This window comes from Perognathus longimembris, chromosome 8, assembly GCF_023159225.1.
Source record: "Perognathus longimembris pacificus isolate PPM17 chromosome 8, ASM2315922v1, whole genome shotgun sequence".
NCBI classification, from domain to species: Eukaryota; Metazoa; Chordata; class Mammalia; order Rodentia; family Heteromyidae; genus Perognathus; species Perognathus longimembris.
In genome coordinates, this window is record NC_063168.1 from 60,342,074 (window position 1) to 60,359,621 (window position 17,548).

Here is a 17,548-nt window from a genome sequence, read left to right on the forward strand (position 1 = left end):
ATGCATATATACATACACACATACATACATACATACATACATATATACATGCATAACATCAGATAATACAAATGCTACTAAGAAAAACAACAGCATACACAGGCAACGACTACGTCAAACTGTGCTGATAAGTAAATTCACACAAGTCAGTAGCCTCAACAGGTACTGCTTTAGTAGAGAAAAATTATCAGGGTTGAAATTTTGTTTATTTGTAGTACAGTGGACTAAATTCAAGGCCTTATACTTCCTAAACAAGTATTATTCTATTTGAGCTATTTCACCAACCCTTTATTATCATGTTTAAGAGATATTGCACAGAAAAAAAATTACAAATAACTAACACTGACAATTCAAAGAAGAAACCAGAGAAGAATGTGGGGTATTAGGGAAAGTTTGGATGTTTGTAGCTGAAAGAAATGTTCCTGAGAGAGAATGAATTAATGAAAGGGTTCAGAATAGCCAGACATAAATAAATGAGTAGGTATAAGGGTCCAGTAAGCAGAATACATCAAATCTCTAAGAAGGACCTTACAAGTTAGCTGCAAGGATCAAACCGAATGGTCCTGACAGCAGGCAAAGAGCTCCATGTGGTAGTGGGAATTTGCTGTCTTTATCTTCTTGCAATTTACATTTTCTCCATGACATAGGAAAGGCAGTTATCACCTGAGACTGAGGAAGAAGGAAGTGAGACTGGGATTTGAGATAGAAGCATGAAACAGTCACTTGGAAGACTACATGAACTTAAAAAATCCTAAAGGAATTCCAACAACAAAGGCCCTACTGAAGTTTCAGGTATGATTTTCTTTGGGGTACTGGAAATTGAACAGATAGCCTTGAGCATGCAAGTAAGCACTCTAGCATTTGAGCCATGTTCTAGCTTCTGCTCATCCCTGGAGGAATAATTTTTAAGTGATACTAATTAGCCTACATTTCACTGGAGAAAATCTGGGCTCAAAAAAACTGGAGCTTGGTCAAACAAAAACAAGTTAAAAAAAATAAGAAGGGCAAGAGATCTTAAGAGGATTTTCAAAAGAACAATTAAAATTATATGAAGTCAGGAAAAAAAAGCCAAGTAAGTCATGAGGGAGTAAGAGTTAATGAAAAAGTGGTAGGACCTAAGGTATGATCAAAGAATTGTTGGGAGTTGAGACAAAAAAATGAACTAGACATGTACATAAAAATTTGAAAAAAAATTTGAAATAAAAATTTGAAAAAAAGAAAGAAAGAAAGAGAGAAAAAAGATATACTGAGTCCAGTATCCAACTCTTAGATGAATCTTAATGATTTTTTACCTTTAGGTACTAATGGATTCCCCATCCATGCTAAATGAAAGTTGGCTCTAGGTGATTAATAGAATAAGACAGAAATGATGATGGCATATAATTTCCAAGGTATTGTAGCCTCAAAAAAAATGAACTAGACAGGCATGAGAGCATGATCAGAGAATAGAATGTTTGCATCTGGAGAGTAGAGAAGTGACAATATATGTGACTGGTACCGACAAGATCTAGTGGACCACAAAGGGTGAGCACGGGTAAATCACTGGAGGACAAAAAGCCAGAGAATATCACCATTAAAAAGATCATTTATTGGGCTGGGGATATAGCCTAGTGGCAAGAGTGCCTGCCTCGGATACACGAGGCCCTAGGTTCGATTCCCCAGCACCACATATACAGAAAACGGCCAGAAGTGGCGCTGTCGCTCAAGTGGCAGAGTGCTAGCCTTGAGCCGGAAGAGGCCAGGGACAGTGCTCAGGCCCTGAGTCCAAGGCCCAGGACTGGCCAAAAAAAAAAAAAAAAAAAAAAAAAAATCATTTATTTGAATTACATAACAGCACCCAATATAGAAGAGTGATGCTCAAAGACTGAACATGAGCAATATACTAAAATCCTCATGGAACAAAAACTGAGAGGGAGCAGTGGGTCCTAGGATCTATTGGTTTTAAGTTCCCAGTTGAAGGTAGAGGATGAAGGAAAAGGAAGCAACAATTTCTTTGAGAACAGTATGTTTGGGGTATGATTTTTCCCCCTAAAAGCTTCTCAGGTGATTTTTAACATGAAGCTCAGATACAATAACTTGGTGGAAAAGAAAGTTAGGGGGAGGTTAGGAATTATCTGGGACTTAAATGATATGAAACTTGTAAATATCTAGAAACAGTCTCTACAAATGTAGAAATTAAACATCTACAGAGGAAAATACATTATAAATGCTCAAGAGGTAGCAATTAGCTTTCTGACTAGTATGCACATCCTAAAAACTTTTCAAATACTCAGGATAATCATCATAACCTCATAATTATCATCCCTTTTGCAGAAGAAAACTTAAGAAAAAAGTAGCTCAGTATCCTAAGGGCATAGCTATAAACAATAAAGCTAGGTTTCAAACACTAGCAACTTGTCTTCAAGTCTCTACATATTGATCAAGAAACATTGTACTTATAAATTGGTATGTTGAACTGAAACCCCTAATACAACTATTTAAAGGTAATTCTTATCCCTGTATATTATCTGAGTATATTGGAAACCGGGTATACTGTTATTAGAACTAGGAAATTGGAAGGGAATACCAAAATTGAGAGACACAGGGTAAAAAAAAAGACAAACAACTACAAAAGCAATACTTACAAACTGTTTGGTGAAAATGAACTGAACAACTCATGGGGGGGGGGAAGAGGGAGGGGGAACAAGGGACGAGGTAACAAACAGTACAAGGAATGTATCCAATGCCTAATGTATGAAACTGTAACCTCTCTGTAATTCAGTTTGATAATAAAAATATATTTTAAAAAAATTAAAAACTAAAAAAATAAAAAATAAAGGTAATTATTTTTAAAAGAATAAAAGGATTTTAAAAAGTATATCAGAAAAACTGAAACATTTTGATCTCACAAAACTTTTGAAAGGTAACAAGGACCCTAAAGAGCTTTTGAACAGATGGGTTATATGAACTAGTCTCTAAAGTCATTACTATTTACTGTATTAAAAGTAAAAATAGAAAAAAAAATTTAAAATATTTCATCCATTTTAGGATAACATTAGCACGTTAACATGTTAGTACAAATAACATTTTTAATGAAATAGGTATCTTTTAAAAGACAGAAGTATACTATTGTTTTTGCATTCTTACAAATCTCTTTAATGTCTGATTTAATAGAAGTTGGATTCTCATATCTGTTTCTGCATAAAATCTGTTGAATACGTTGAATATGAACATTGCAATATGTTATTCTGGCTGAAGTATATGAAAAAAATCCAGCCTTAATCAAACATGCAATTTGAAAACAGGCATATTTTAATAGTCTTTTTAAATGATCCTGGATATTCTTTGATTCTACACAAAATCTCAACAAGTGAAACTAGCAATGGTGGTACCTGACTGTATGGATGCCTAGCTACTTGAAAGATGAAGCAAAAGGATCTCTTGAGCTAGCACTCTACCACTTGAGCCACAGCACCACCACTTCCGGCTTTTCTATATATGTGGTGCTTAGGAATTGAACCCAGGGCTTCATATATGCAAGGCAAGCACTTTACCACTAGGCCATATTCCCAGCCCCGGGTCTTGCTATCTTGCCCTGGCTGGCTTTGAACTAAAAATCTTCCTACCTCATCTCCAAGGTAGCTGGGATTATAAACCTAAGAGTTATTGCTCAGCTAATCTTTGAATATGATTCATTCCTAAGTATCGTGTATTTCTTGGTTGCAATATATTGATTCATTATGTTTTTTAAACTATTTCTTACTGTTTCAATATATAATAGTCTATGATGAATAATAAAATATTTTATTTCTTTAAAAAAAAAAAAGGATCTCTTGAGAGGCTTGGCATCAACCTGGGCAATGTGACAAAACAAATCTCAACAAGTAACAATTTCTTGAACTCTGGTTGCAAAGTGGACTAGGCAACCATATTAACAAACATTTCTACTCTTACATTAAGTTCTACTCATCTGTCCTGTCCTTCAAATGGATAGATCTTTCATGCACATATGATTTTGATCATTTAGAAAATATTAATTTATGCAGATATTCCCAGCATTTATTGATTTTACTACCTAGTAGCTAAAAATCACTAATTCATTAATATCATTATTCTTATCAGAAAAATGATTTAATAATCTAATGACATCAACCTATGTAAACGCAGTTTTCAAAAATGCTAATTTTCACTTGAAATCTGGGACTTCATTATTAACAACAAATACCCAGCTGTGTTTCCTTATCATTTATCAGAAAATGTCCAATAAATACCCATGCCTAAATAATCCAGTTTATCTATCAATCATTCTTTCAAGAATGAATCTAAGATAAAAGCAGCTAGTTCAACTTGCAACTGAAACAACCACAGCAATGGCTTTCCTGAGGCAACTGTCATCCCTTAGGATCAAAAGTTTTCCATTTGCAGTTCCCATTGTGTCACAAAGAATGCTGGAAAGATGCATACTCAGCAGTGAGATTTTATAATATCAGTGATTTTTTTTTCATGCAAAAGCAAAGGGTTAATATCAGTGATTTTTTTGTATGTTCACTAGGAGTGTTCTTAAGTGAACTGGAAATTTTTTATTGAGAATATGTGACAATAGAGAATACTGGGATGCATAATGTGATGATGCTGTCATCATTCATGCTGAGGCATCAATGATACTTACCACTGCTTTCTGCACTGGAGGTATAAATGTCAGCCAAGTAAAGAAAAAAAAAGGTGTGGTGGGAGGCTAAAGGGCTGTATCTTAAAATGATTCTGAAAACAGTTTTTACTCTACAGACTTGTGAACCAATCTCAAGGATCCAAGGGCTATGCCTACCATATTTTTAGAATCATCACATTACATTATATCCCCCTGAAGATAGTCTAACCACAGCTTCTATCAAAAGAAAACAAACAAAAAGTTAAGGAACACACTCATGAAAAAAGCTAGCAATGCCCTCCATATTTGTAGTTTCAACATAAAATCAAGTGAAGCTTGAAACCATTTAGAAAAATTACATCTGTGCTGAATATGTACAGTTGTCCTTGTTATTCTCTAAACAATGTACTAGAACAACTATTTATAGTATTTATATTTTATTAGGTACTCTAAGCAATGTAGAGATAATTTCAATTAGACGAGAGGCTGTGCATAGACTGCTACAAATACTGCACCATTTTACATAGAATTGAACATCTACAGACTTTAATAGCTATGGGATCTCTTGCAACCAATTCCCCACAAAAAGCCAGGGAAAATCATACTTTGCATTACCAGGTGGGGTGCTTTGCAGGAATAGGCCTTAACAGGCTCAAATCAACATTCAGTGAACAAAGGAAAGACAAGTGCTTCAGCATTATACAATGACTATAAGAGGTATCTTAGTACAAAAGTGATTTGGTAAAATGCCCTATCTGGCAAACAACTTGCCCCTAATACGCTAAAATTCCTGTTAAGCTATACAAGAATGCATTTTAAGTATTAATATGCTATAATACAATATAGAGCTTAAAGTGATCATTACATAACTCACTATGCATTTCTATCAGAAACTGTTAATCATTTTACATTTTATATAAGAAAACATACAGTATTCCATTTCTTAGTCAATTAATCCTGCTCAGTCCTTGCTATACTAGAGCACAAAGAAAAGGCTTTTTGTTGCTTCAATGTCTATTTTTTAATTTTATCATTTCTCTTCAGCTACTTGGCAAGCTTCAAGCTATATCCACACAATGAAAAAATTATGAAAACATACAAGCTGGCAAACATCTCTTACCAATTTGAATTCATTTCAAGTGATTCAAATTAAATTTTTAAATACATAGTAAAGGCCTGCCAACCATTAAAATATAATCTACCAATATATGAAAATGCATTTGACCTTCTTGATTATTCAAGGCACACTTTAGTGAAAAACATCCTCATCAAAAGAGGTTTAGATATACAAAACAAGATGAAATATTCCTCTCCAACTGCCACATGATCACTTGTATTTGTTAGGTATTTTGTGGTTTGAAATCACTTTACCTAGGAGGGAAAAACATAGAAAATATATGAAGTTTGGGTTACCCACTAGGATTTAGGACCCTAAAAAACGTTTAGAAATGTAAAACATTGAAGCTCTTCATTCCCTTGAGAAGAAATTAAGATATCCAAAGTTCTTTAGGGAAAGCAAGAGGAAGGAAGCATAAACTAAGCAGTCCACCTTACAACAAAGGAAAGTTCTTATTGTACTTATTCTGCATGAAAGTTCCTCATCCTTAGAATGAGACAGCCATAGAGAAGAGGCACCAGATACATAACAAAGAAAAGAGAGTAGAAAAGGGAGTTTTAAAATGAGAAAACAAAACTTCAATGAAAGTGGTAAAATATAATCCATAAAAATAACCAAAGAAAGAATTAACTGCTATGAACAACAGAAACCTATTGATCCTCAAACATCTATGAAGCAATTCAGAGAAGGTATTATGCCAGGATTTTTAGAGACTGGCTAACTAGAGTCAAGTGCTGTAAAAAGCTGGCCATCTCCGCTGACTTGGTTCACTGATAGTTTCTAACCAGAGAACTGGCACTTGACTCCTAGATGTCATAGGACTCATCTTGTGTGCACTTCCTAATCTGGCTCCTTTGTTCAGGCCACCTGACATAAAGGATGTTCCAGAATGTGTGAACTTCAACCTCGCACATCTCTTAGTCATAATAAATACACTCCACTGTGCATCTTATGCCACCAAATCATTGGTGCCACAGACTTAACTGGCCAATCAATCCTCAGGTCATTAACCGAGCTTTCTTATGTCAGAAAGATAATGACAAATGATGATTTTAGAAGCCTAGCTCATCTTCACTGTAGATCTCACACAAAATCAGCCACACTGAAGCAAATTTAGACACACAAAAGAATAACAGTAAATGGAAAAGGTTGGGAAATCATGTACCAATAGTTAACATCTTTAGGGAGATTGAGGAAAAAAAGCAAATGAACAAATGAGGCTTAAGACCATCATCACTAAAAATGTAGATAGGAACAAAAAAATCTCCTCAGGGACACTGTTTTACATAATATAATATTAAGATAAAAGTTTTCAATTAGTAAAAGAATGAAGTACACAAATAAATTAGCTATAATAAAATTATCTAAAATTTGACCTAACTCCTCAACATATATCAATAAATGAAATCAAAACTGATGCAAAACATATGTATCCATATTGGTGATCAAAGAAATGTAACTTTTCTCATTTGTCTTTTTCCATAAACCAATTTTCCAATTTTTTTCACTGAAAAAGTAACATACGTACATGGTAAAGGAATTTTTTTCAAATAGCATATAAGTGTATACAAAATATTGCCTCGGGGCTGGGGATATGGCCTAGTGGCAAGAGTGCTTGCCTTGTATACAAAATATTGCCTCCATCCAAACCTTAACAAGCAGATAGCCTCCCCAAAAGATTTCCCTTACCTCACAGAAGCAACACATGATGCTATGTCTGACCACAGATCACCCTAGCTTTGCCCAGAAAAGTTACTAGGAAACAAGTTAATAACTAATGTCTATAGCTGGAAGCCATTCAAAAGGGTTCTTAGTTCTATTTTTATCAAATTTTCTGAGCATACACTGATGTGTGTATATGTACATATACATAACACACAGATTTTTATAATGGAAAATGTAAGTTTCTTAAAACAGAACAGGCCAGGTATAAGAAGAGTTCAGAGTTAGCCTGGACTACCACTGTAAGACCTTATCTCAAAGAAATAAATAAATCCATGACATAATAACTAAATCTATTACAGGCATCATGCCTGCAATCCTAGGTATGAAGGAGGCTAAGAACTAAGGATTAAGGTTCAAAGCCAGCTGCACTGGCAAGTCTGTGAGGCTCTCATCTCCAATTAACCACCAGAAAATCAGAAGTAGAGCTGTGGCTCAACGTGGTAGAATGCTAACCCTGAGTAAAAAAGCTCAGAGACAACACCTAGGCCCTACACTAAAGCCCCACAACTGGAAAAAATCATAATTTTTAAAAATATAATAACATATTTCATGTCATTTCAAAGTATTTATCCTTTTGTGGGAGGGGGTCCACATGCCAGTCATCAATTATTTTTTTTTGTTTCAACACAGTTCAACATTTAAGAAGTTCCCTTCTAATAATGCAACCGAGCTAGTCAGTAGACACTATGTAGAAAATGAACTATATAATTGTGGGAGTGGAAAATTCGGGAGGGAAAAAACTAGAGAAAACTAGGAAAGAGTTGACACTGTTCAAAAAGAAATGTACTCATTACCTTATTATGTAACTGTAAGATCTCTGTATGTCACCTTCACAATAAAAAAAATTTTTAAAGAAATTCCATGCTGTTTGTCCCCTATACAATTTGTGAGATCAAACTTCCATTGTTGCTTAAAACCAATTGAAAGTTAGCTGTTCAAATTTCACATCATTTAATGCCTAAATGTGAATGCTTCAAGCAACCTTCAAGCTTATTGTTTTGCAAGCCGAAGCCACCTCACAGAATGTTTCCTGAAAGCTAATGCAGTACATTAGAACACAGTGGTCATAGTTATAATAATTTGTTTTGTTGCTTTGGGTTGCACTCTTCTGAATGGGAAGTCACAGGAAACGACCAATGACATTTTGCATTTAACAGTGTCCAAACAAGCATGAATTTTTAAAATGTCATTTCATCCGGAAAATACAAGAGATAACAACAAACATAAATGTGATATTAGTTTATTTGTAAGATGAGAATTATTATCAGCAATGAAAATTGACACTGAACATTAACATAATTATTTATGCAGAATTCCTCAATGTAACTTCTAATATAGCTGAAGTAAACTTATTTTAAACATTTTTATATAACAACTTTCCAACAACTTTTTTTTTTATAACAACTTTTTTTAGAGTTAATACAACATGTATTTGGGATGGGTAAAAGGAAGAGTGGATTAAGAGAAATTAGATTTAGGCCAACACAGAGCAAGTCTACTCCCTTTTCCATGTACGCACCCCTAAAACATAGTCAAATACAGTTTCCCCATAGTCATGTGGGAAACAAAGATAACCACATTCCTGATCATATACCCTAATAGATATAATTTTAACTTTTAGTTAATGTTTGGAGATTTTATTCTTGAGACAATAGTGCCACTGTTAACAAAATGGAGTAGACATGAAAAGAATACCATGTACTCTTTTAACACATGTATACAAAAATTGGCAAGGAAAAAATTAAACAGGTATTTTTGTGATCTTAAGTGACTCTATTTTGAATATTCTAATAATTTTCTTCACACCATGAGTCAAGCTTACTAAATCTGGGATTTGTGATTATTGATATCATGTTTGAAGGATTTGTTAAATTATAGTCTTTTAAAACCTAGGGAAAATTAATTCAAAAATGTAAATCTCTAATGCTCAAATGATTAAGTAGATACCAATATAAGCCTTTTTCTGATATTAATATGAGCTAGTAAAGGGCTGGGAGAGGCTCAAGTGGTATGACAACTGCCTGGCAAGTGCAAGGTCCTGAGTTCAAGTATTGGAGTTGTATATTATATGAGCTAGTGAAATCTTAGAAATATAAGAGCGTTAAGTTCTCACACTTACTTAGGACATACAAAATAAGAGGTAAATGTGAAATGTGGTGTTGGTGCTCAGTGGCTCCTGCTGGAGTTACAATTAGTCTTAGTTTTAGAAAGCACCCTGGACCCCGCTTCAACCAGCAACCAGAGCTCTCCAAGGTTCTGACCTTCCTCTCATCCAACAATCAACTTCCCTGTTTGAGTGTATGGTGTGTGTCCTAAGCTACTTCTAAAAGGGCTTTCTTTCTCTTTTCTTCCTGTCTTTCCTGCTTGCTCACTAGCTTGCTTCCTTACTGGCTTGCTTGCTTTTTCTTCTTTTAATTGACTTGCAGGAAAACACCCAACAGACCTTCTCCTGGCTTACAGTAAGCCAATATGCCAGTAAAATCTTCTGGCTACTACTAGTGGTAATGTGATCTTGACTCCTCACAATAAAGAACATGAAAATTCCAGATGATTGAGAATGATAAAGATAGTGTCTTCCGTGTACATAGATATCTCGGTAACTAAAAAAATAACTTTCCCATGTAGTTTTGTAACAGTACTAACAAATCTCACATAAGAGAAAAGGTAAAATAAGAAATCCTAAGTCTGAACTTCCCAAAAGGCCATTTAATAGGCAATCTCATCTAGTCCCTAAATAGGCAAAACTTCCAACTAAAAAGAGTTCTGGATTATCTTCAAATATCTACCAAGAGATGTTCCTACTGGTAAATTACACCAATTTTTTATACTCTCAATATTGTACTAGGATTAGCAGAATTATCGGTGCTGGCATACTTTACTTGTTCAACTTATGTCACAGGTAACCAAACCTAAAATATGCAAAAGCTGCCCCCCAAACTTATCCCCATAATTCAAAAACATATGTCCTTTATTGCCCATCAGAAGTTGCTGTACAGATTACCTTTCAGTTGCTTTAAAAGAAGGCAACAAAACCACAGGCCTACTCCATGCTGAACCCTCAGTTTATAATTGGGATTGCTAGGATCATCCATCTTATTACCAAATCATGATTTTTTTTCTTTAAACTAAAAAAGAAGAAAAACTCATCAAGAACATCTCTTGGTCTAGCCTTCCTTGTTTAATAAGAAAAGAAAGTAAGTAGATTCTTTTCTTGGAAAGGAACTAAAATGGGATAGGAATGGAAGGGAAGGCAAGCATACCCTCCAAGGAAAAAAACCTTTATTAGTCTTCTTCACTTAACATTTTAACTACCCAGAGAATAAAAACAATATATTTTCTATAACATGTGTAAGAAAATTAACATAAGAAGCATTAAAATTACTGAATATAAATGACTTGGGAGATACAAGACTGAATAATAACTAAATTATTCTTTTCTTCCATAGGTGGTATCTATCTACATAACCTTAAGGTTTATCTTTAGATATCAAATCTGTTTCAAGTAAAAATGCTCAAGGTTTTATATTACTGTGTCTAAAAATGAATAAATATTAGTGCTTAAGTCCAACATGGAACAAAATGCCATTGTAAAATCTGATTAACAGACCCTAATAATTACAAATCATTTTGCGGCTGACACTGTCTATGGCTTTGCTGTGAATGCTATTATTATCTGACCCACTGATGCCACATCCCTTCCTAATCGATGCTACTCAGACCGTGCGTAGCATCACTGGAAGGGGAGAAAGGGAATTATCAAATGTGGTTTCAGCCTAATTCAAATTGTTTTTCCTGGGGATGTATTTAAATTTTCCAGGTTGCTCGAATATCATCCAGGGATGTGATTTTGAAGGAGACAGCTTGTTACTGTTTTTCCTGGCTGTACTACAAGAAACAACAGTGTGATCTTATTTTAACTTAATGTGTGCTTCTGTGTTTCTTTACAAGAAATTAACTGCAATCATTTAAAGCAAACACTTTGTTAGTGTAACACTTTTTCATTAGAAAATGTCTCCAGGAGACTTTCAAACTTAGAAAGGTAAGAATCTCAATTCTGCCCACAGATTTCAAACTTAAAGCAAATTATTTAAATTACAGTGAAAGTCAAACTATGTGAACCTGTCTGGCACTGAGTGTTTTATAAGCTGAAGATGACTCAGGACATCACAGGACTCCTCACCATTCTCTCACAGCAAGATAATAACTCTTCCTGCCTCAGCCTGGACTCATAATAGATCCTCATTTGCTCTGACTATGAAAATCAAAATGGGACCCATAGGAATGGGCAGTGTGGAACAAGATGGAAAACAATAGCTTCAACCAAGCTTTTATTTATAGCTAGAGAAATATCTGACACTGGGTTTCTGACCAGTGACCTAGATGACTTCCTCAGCCAGACTGAGCCCCTGGACTACAATTATTTACACTACTTAGCTGTTTCTCCCATTCTTAACTGAGCCCCTTGGATTTTAGTTCAGACCTGAAGTTTTCACCATACCATACCTTCCTCCTCTTAGTTATGTACATCTTCCTGGTTAGAGGCCTTAAGCTATCAAGGTTCAAGTAGTGTATAAATGAGCAGGGAAAACAACAGTAAAGTAAACTATCCTAGCTCTTCTTGTTAGAACAGGCACATATAGCTATAGAAGTAACAAGGAAAAGGCAAAATAAGCAACTAACTAAAGAGGACAATGTGTACAGCATACTAAACAAAGCAGTAAATGCCTTCACTATCTTTACTTCTCTCCCTAAAATCTCCACCTCCTAGACCCAGGTCCAGATAATGTCTTTGATCTAAACCTATATTGAGTTATAACCACTTTTCGATGTTCAATAATTATTCTCCCTCTTTTCTGGTAACATCAACCCAAATTTCCTTTTGGAAATCACTTCGTCCCATTCTCAGCTTTGTGTCTAGAGTAAGAATCTCTTAGGTAAAACTCCATTTGTCCTGACTATTTAAGCCTATTAAACATTTTCAACACACCTAGCTTCAATGACTGACTCGGCGATGGCACAAACCCAATAAAACTAAATGAAATAAATGAAGCTGTCAGCTGGACTGCTGAGAAATAACGGTTTTCTTCTTCCTATGCAGGAGAATATAGTCTAAACCAAAATAACCATTTTGTATTCATAAGGAAAGGAATCTAGCTACTATGTAGATACAGAGAATAAAAGAGAACACAGTGAAAGGTAGAGCAGAGAAGAAAATGTGGGGGGAGGGGGATGGTAGGTCCTGAAAGACATTCTATCAGCCGCAGGGACAACCTTCTCTGAAAATGCAACTTTAAGTTCTACATTTAAGCTTTATAAAGCAAAGAATCCCATTTATTTAAGCCTGTTCAAATCAGATTTGTTAATTTAAGAAGAAGAAAACAAACTGGGTGCCTGAGGCTCATGCCTATAATCCTAGCTACTCAGAAAGCAGAGGATAATGGTTCAAAGCCAGTCCAGGCAGGAAAGTCCATGAGACTCTTATCGCCAATAAACTATTCAAAAAGCCAGAAGTGACTCTGTGGCTCAAATGGTATTGTGCTAGCCTTGAACCAAAGAATCTCAGGGACAGCACCAAGGCCCAGAGTTCAAGTCCAGGACCAGCAAAAGGAGGGGGGGGAGGGAGGAGGGGGAGAGAGGAAGGAGGGAGGAGGGAGGAGGGAGGAGGGAGGAGGGAGGAGGGAGGAGGAGGAGGAGGAGGAGGAGGAGGAGGAGGAGGAGGAGGAGGAGGAGGAGGAGGAGGAGGAGGAGGAGGAAAGGTAAAGAGGAAGAAGAGAGAGAAGGTAGAGGAAAAGAGAAATAGAAGGAAGAGGCAGGGAGGAAGAGAATTGAGGAAGAGCTGATAGACAACACAATTATTACTAGTTTACCTCTCTAGAAAAAAGAGAAGATAGAGAGGTATACAAACTCTTACTAAGCTATATATAACTATTCAAGAGCCCTTTAATATTAAAAATATACTTCATTATATTTTAAAACCAAAAATATCAATTTTTAAACAAAAAAAATCTGAAAATTATGTTTTAGAAAAGAAGTCATGCCTTACATTAATTTGCAGGAAACTACAGGAAGCATTAATGTATTTTCACTAACTCAACAATTATTACATTCATTTCTAAAAAGGAAGAGAAAATGGAAGACTATACTTTTGTGCCTTATAATTCATATCATGAATTTAAATGAAAATATATCTGAAATAGGCATCTAGGATGCTCCCCATTCCAAAGTTTTTCAAACACTAATATTTGGTCCAATGGCAATAAAGAAAAATTTATTTTTCCTTTTTTGAGGGGAGAGGTCGGTCAGGGGTTTGAACTCTGAGCCTGGGCGCTATTCCTGAGCTCTTCAGCTCAAAGCTACTGCTCTACCACTTTGAGCCACAATGCCACTTCCAGTTTTCTGATGGGCAATTGGAGATAAGAGTCTCATGGACTTCCTTGCACATGCTGGCTTTGAACTGTAGATCTCAACCTCCTGAAAAGCTAGGATTATAGGTAGGAGCCACTGGCACCCAGCTAAAGTAAGACTTCTAATGAAGCCAACAGACTCACCGAAGGGTATAAAGGAGAAAAATTACTAACTGGTCCAGACTAGATAAGGGCACTTTGATTACTGACATGTGTCTTGGAATCATGTACAATAAACCATTCTCAACCCTTCACTAGAACTGAGCTTGGAGAGAAGGCCCTCACTAGCTTCATGGTCCCTTAACCATCAAATATTTTTACCTTCCTTCCACTTGACCGGAATATATTCAGTACATAAAAGCTATCTGGTAACATCATATGAATGCTGGCTACATGCCAAGCTAGGAATGTGTGCCTTAGACCAGAAAACTTTTTTTAATAATAATTACTTATTTTTTGTCAAAGTGATGTACAGAGGGGTTACAGTTTCATAAGTTAGGCCATGGGTACATTTCTTATACTATTTGTTACCTCCTCTCTCATTCCCCACTTCCCCCTCCCACTTCCCTCCTTCCCCCATGAGTTGTTGAGTTAGTTTACACCAATTTGTTTTGCATGTATTGCTTTTGGAGTCGTTTTAGACCAGAAAACTTTTTACATTTTCTACATGGTCTCTCTACAGAGAGTATATTAACTTAGGCAATACATAGTAAATATTGTTTCATCAACTTTTACTTTTTCAAACTAGCCAATCTCCCAGATTCCCAAATCTATATTATTAACTAAAGAAGGCATCTGTTCCAATTCCCTTGTAAATGATCATGAAGACATTTCCCAACCAATGAAGGGCTTCAGAAGTCCTAAAAAGGTCCAGCCGTCCCATGCTTCCAATATCTACTGACATCAGTTCACTACTATCAAAGTGAATGGGGTCCTTTTTTCTTAATTTAAAAAAAAACACCCTTAACAAAAGACTGTGAATGTGTAATTGTTATTGACCAAGAGAAATCGAGCTCTTGCAAAAGTACATGAACCTTTCCTATAGACAGCCTTGGTCCCATACTGGCCATTATCAAAACAACTGTGGATTCAGGTGCTAGTAGCTCATGGCTGCAATCTTAGCTACTCAGGAGGCTGAGGTCTAAGGATCACAATTTAAAGCCAGCCCAGGCAGGAAAGTCTGAGAGACTCTAATCTCCAATAAATTAGCAAAAAAGCTGTTAGTGGAGCTGTGGCTCAAAGAGGTAGAATGCTAGCCTTGTGTTAAAAAGCTCTAGGACAGTGTCTGGGCCCTGAGTTCAAGCCCTACAACTGACACTGCCTCCAAAAGAAAAAAAAAACTGTGGAAGCATCATTACAAGACATGTTCTCAGGCCCTGTGCTTTGGGGCACTGACTCAGGGCACCTATAGTGAAATCTATTCTTTATCCCTAAAGAGTCACGTTAAAACATTTACCAGAAAGGCAGAAGCCCAGAAAATTTAATCATCTTGATGACAAACTTTCTTATTGTGATTAAAACCCAAATATTTCATATAAACTCATTAGATATTCACATAAGATCCACTAATGTAAGGATGGCTAAAAGCTTCCCTAGTAGCTTTCCATCAGTTTCTCACATTTCCCAGAATGTAACAGAAGGTTTCTCTCAGACCTCTGACCTACTTCTAACAATGACTAATACCTGGATTCCAGAGTCCCCAAAACACAAGAAGTTCTTTTTTTTTAATTAAGCATATTTCAATAAAGGAGAGCCAACATTGTTTATTCTGATTTCTGCTTCTGCTAGAGCACTTTATCTTCTCGTAGTAAATTTGACTTCCTCCTCTGGCTGGGTCTGTAATATCTTCCAGACTCTCTTGGGATTCCATCATTCCTATTTTAGTGTTATCTATTCCTCAGGGGAGGGGGGAAAGCACCAAATACCTTATGAATGGTGTGATCATTCTTAAATTGGACTTATTTATTTGCATTTAATTTTAAATCATCATCCTTTCACTAAAATGTTTTTGTGATGGGTCCAATAATATTAAGGAATTACTAAGCATTTCTAAATTGGCAGCCTCAGCTTATAGGCATGCTTTCTTTGACCCACACCAATTTTTTATTTAAAAATCTTTAGACAAGGCATACACACTTCAGCAGGTCACAATCCCCACTAATTCCAACAGTTTTACATCTATCTTTTTCATTCATTTGTGTTACTTGACTGGCTCCTTCCAATACTTAAGCATACAATACTTGCATTAAGATTTTAGGGCATTTCCTAGAGAATTTTTTAGGTCCTATTATGGTTCCTTCATTTATGTTGGATGCAACAGGTATTTATTAGAGTCCTGTAGGCCAAATGCTACAGAAAACAATACCTAGAGTTCTTTGCAACTGAGAAATAAAGATAACAAGAAAGCTATTCTTTTTCAATGCACCCACTAATGTTCATAAGGAATGACTGATTATCTGGATAATACAGTTAGTTCTCATCACTTTCCTTCAGGACTATTATTAAAAACTTTTAGAGACTAGTGTCAGTGTCTTATTAATCTTTGTGCAAGTACTTTACTGGACAATATGGGCTATTCAATATGAGCACTCTATTTTTCCTGCCCAGTCTGCCCTTGCACAGAACCCCATTCTGGGAACTCACCTCCCCAAAAATCAGGGAGGGACCCCTGATGTCTGCTCTTGGCCTTAGTCTCAGACCTTCCCAAGGGACATGGAACAGAGTGATGTGGCGCACTCAGCTTGTGGCCCACTGATGAGCTTCCCTCTGCTCTACTCAAATTATTTTTCAACTGAATGAGCATTACTATTCAATTCATTATAAACTGAATTAGGCATATCATCAAGAATTTTCCAAGGTCAATAAAGATACTGGCTACTTGAAGCCAAGTTTATATGATGGTTAGGAACAGAAGTAGACAAAAGAAAACTGGAAGGCAAAGCTGAAAATACAACACTGAAATATGACTAATTATAGTCACCAATCACTGAAAGTTTGAACTGTTAAAAACAGTATCTTACAAGCATTCTAAAATATAATTTCTTTTTAAACACTGGTATACTTAAAATAAGAATGTAAAAAGTTATTAAAACAAAGTAACATGATCGTGGTGCAATAGACAAAGTCTAAGAGATACAAAATAACACATTAAATCATTTTCCAGTTCAAAAAACCTACATGAGATGTTGATCTTCCTGTTTTTCATAAACCTTATAATTGTGCTTCCAGAAAACTACCAAGCATCTGCCTCTATGTAGCTAATTCATTGAATCTTGGAGCTCTCACAAGGAAATAGAGAGTAGATTGTGCCAGGATCACTATCTTCTCCAGCCAAAATCATTGTGTTTTGGAGCCAATTTCCTCTTGGTAAATCTTGATCAAATTCCTTCCATTTGTAGCTTCCTTAATAGTGGTAGTGGCTGCACATGTCACAAGCTGGTATGTATTTTAACAATATATTATAAATTTAACAATAATATGTACACCTGTACACACAGGTAAATAAAAGTACGCATCCATATTGGTTTCAACAAGTATTGTTTATGTGACTCTCTGAAGACTACCATTAAGGACTTCTTAATCCACAAAAAACCTCTACAATATCTAGCATTACTTGAGAATATTACATCAAGTAACTCTGCTATGCAGATATGATAACCAATAATAATTTTGATG

General features: G+C 35.7%; 1 protein-coding gene across 1 annotated transcript in view; it reads right to left on the bottom strand.

Moving 5' to 3' along the window:
* The window catches only part of Babam2 (BRISC and BRCA1 A complex member 2), a 400,816-nt gene that overhangs the window by 270,528 nt on the left and 112,740 nt on the right, over window positions 1-17,548 (bottom strand). The window lies entirely within an intron of this gene.